We start from the raw sequence: 3714 nt of genomic DNA, 5'->3' as shown, positions 1-3714 counted from the left end.
CGTTGATGTGTTTGTTTATCATTTTGTTCTTTATTTTTAGTTTCATTTCATAACCTTATCTTTCAATATATAGAATGGACCATCTTTACATCTATAGGATTTCATCTACTAATGCAAACGGCATCGTGCATATGCCACTGTGGGCTTTCCACACAACAGATGTGTGTGTGTGTGTGTGTGTGTGTGTGTGTGTGTGTGTGTGAAAAGAATCTACATTTAATGTAGCCAAAATGTTACATGTATCCATACAATTATGTATCGCTCTTCGGTATCACAAAGAGCACATCTACGCTGTTACTATTAAGACCTTGAGATTTTTACAAAGGCAAATACAACCAACAAACCACTTTTCAACCAAAATAGAGCTAAATGTAACCTGAAAGGGAACTAAGAAGCAGACATTCATTCCTATATCATCAAACATAGGGTTTTTTCTACCATGTTTCAGTTGGAGTATGGCTTCCTCTACTGCAGTGTTTACTAAATGTGGCTGCAGGCTAGAATCAGCTGCGAAATTTCTAGACATTTTAAATCCCAGGCCAAACCCATGAACAATTAAATCAAAGTCTCTGGAATGGGATACAGGCATCAGTATTTATGAATCACCCCAAATAATTCAATGTGTATATTCCATGCAAACGATCTAGGACACACACAGCTGAACCTTGCTTGCAATCAATCCTCAGTGTTGTAAATCAGTTGTTCTCAAACTTGAGCTGCATCAGAATAACTGGAAAAGCTGTTAAAACACAGATTTCTGGGCCTCACCTTAGAGTGTCTGATTCAGTAATTCTGGAGTGAAGCATGAGAATGGACATTTCTAACAAGTTCCCTGATCATGTTGATGCTGCTATTCCTCAGACTACATTTTGAGAATCTTTTTGTATTGAGCCTTAGTTCCAGAAAACATATTTGAAATTAATATTTTTATTATTATTATTATTTTATTATACTTTAAGTTCTAGGGTACCTGTGCACAATGTGCAAGTTTGTTACATATGTATAAAAAATTTATAATTTAGGAAAACATAATGAATGACTTTTACACACCAACAACCCAGAGGAACTGCTGGAGAATTATGCTGGTAAAAAAAGCTAACCATCAAAAGTTGTATGCTGTACAATTCCATATATGTAACATTCTTTAACAAATAACAAAATGAAGAACAAATTAGTGATTTCCAGACGTTAATGAGGGTGTGGAGGTGGGAGGGAAGTGTGTGTGGCTAGAAAGAGCAACATGACTGATCACTGTATTGATTTACATATTCTGCATCTTGTAATATCAGTGCCAATATCCTGGGAGTGCTGTCATTCTATAGTTTCACAAGGTGTTACCATTGGCAAAAATTGGGTAAAGGGTAAACAAATAAAAAAAATAAAATAAAAATAAAAAAATTGATCTGTAGCAAGAATTCCTTCAAGAAGCCACCATGACTAAAGCTTCCAAAAAGAAAACATTGAGTACATTTTTCAAGACCATATAAACTTAGATTTAACAAACCTGCTGTACTCTCCTTTAATATAAGTCTTCATGAGGTATTTATTAACAAGTACTTCATAGGTGGCCAACTTAATTGCCATATTAACAATTCAAGTGTGATGTAATTGCTCCAATCTAAGAATTTTAGCATTTCAGCATTAATTTCTAATTAACTGCTATTTTCTCATGTTTTTATGAGCTCATCTTTGTGTAGATTAATTCTTAATCTGCACTGATTTTCACAGTAAAAGGACTCAATGTTTCTTTTCTCTCTGAGGATATATGATACTAGTTAGAATATAAGAAAACTTCTCCATGGTGATTTAGTTTCTGCATGTGAACATAGGTGTGTCAGCAGTTGTGAACACTAACACAGTGCAGTGGGTTCCAGATATTAAAGACAACAATGCAGTTGTAGTTTGGAGGTTTTGAATTTGTATGCTGAACGGGTGACTAAAACTTGCATGAGATAGCCATACCCCCTGGTAGCTTAGACCCTAAGACAAAGGTCAACAAACTATGGCCCATGGGCCAAATCCAGCCCACTGCCTATTTTTGTAAATAAAATTTTATTAGAACACTGTTAAATTCATTCCTATATATACTATCTATGGCTGCTTTAGGTTTATAATGGCAGACTTGAGTAGTTCTACCTACAAAGCCTAAAATATTTACTACCTGGTCCTTTACATAAAAAGTTTGTTAGCCCTATTAATCAAGGTTCTTTGTGTAGTAATGATTAGCCATCCACATATTCATGCAGCCATAAGATCGTTCCATCCACATTCTTCCTCATACATGGTTCACAAGGCTACCCCAAAAACTTTGTAAATGTCTCACTGAAGTCCTGGACTCATAAACCTGTCAAAAATGTAAATAGGGTTACTTTGTCATGACTTATGCATACTGAATCTGCTACTGGCTGGCAATTGGGGTTCCTTTGGGGCTTGTCACTTTGAGAACCCAAGGGTTATCTTGCTGAATCACAGCCCTAGTTGCCTAATTCTAATGTTCTTCATAAGGAGTCTCCAAGGAATATTTTTTTGTATGGTTTATCCTCATTACTAATCCCCTCTTTTGTAATAAATGGTAGTTAACATCAGGAAAAGTTTGAAAAAGGTCAAGAAAATGTGTTACGATGACAATGATAGAAACCACAGAAATGGGTACATGTTGGGAAAGGATGATATTCACCTTAAAGGTTAATATCATGGGTTTGGCCTTGAATTTAAAGGGTTTAATACTGGGCTTAAAGATGTGAAAGAGAAAAGTGGCCATGTCATCACAACTTGCTATTAAAATGAGTTATATGGGGATGGGAAATTAGCATTTCCTATTGAATCCAATAATTAAAATAATGATAATTTGCAAGAGAAAAAAAATGCAGATGGAAAAGCAAAAGAAATGTGACTAGAACATTGTCAATTTCCATGTCCTAACAGCAGAAAACAGCGAAAGATAAGAATCTGTATGGAGTGAGGTGTGATGTGGTTAAGGAAGCAGCTATGGCAAGCAAGAGGAAAGTAAATTAAAACATGAGAGAGGAGATTAAGAAAAGTCAATAATAACTTGGAAATAAATGTGATAAGATGGCAGAAAGGGAGCCAGCTGAGTGAGGGAAGTTGGAGCCATCTTGTGCCTCACTGCTCTAGAGACTGTACCATGAATACCAAATTTAGCTCTGTCATGAAACGTCGAAGATTTGTAGAAGACATGAGACTAGTGATGAAAATAACTAAGCCCTGGGAAAAAGTAATTTATAGATAAAGCCATGGATGCTTCTTATCAGATAGGTGATGAGTAGAGAACAGTGCAGTAGAAAAGGAACTTGAAATAAATACTTCTGCCCCACTAAGAAAATAAGGTAGTTTTGTGCCCATTATTCTTGTATTTACATTTTTATGATCACTCTGTATGAATCGAATTGCACAGTAAAGTTCAAATCTTGCTCCCCTGATTCTGCTGAAGAAAAAAGAAAGGAAAACACAGGGAGAAAAGAGAGTTGTGGAGATATTTGCTGCTGTTTTATCCTTAATCAGAGATTTAAGTGACAGGGGAAGTATATATTGATATTGATTGATTTTATTGTACATTTTAGATTTATGCATACTTATTGAGCCCCTGCTTGATCAATTTTAAGAATTTTAAATTTAAATTTCCTTAAAAGAGCCTCTCTTGTTGCCAGGTACTGTTTTAGGAGATAGCCAAATAAGACATAGTCTCTGTCTTCA

Source organism: Macaca thibetana, chromosome X (assembly GCF_024542745.1).
Source record: "Macaca thibetana thibetana isolate TM-01 chromosome X, ASM2454274v1, whole genome shotgun sequence".
Lineage (NCBI taxonomy): Eukaryota > Metazoa > Chordata > Mammalia > Primates > Cercopithecidae > Macaca > Macaca thibetana.
This window is presented reverse-complemented; position numbering follows the sequence as displayed.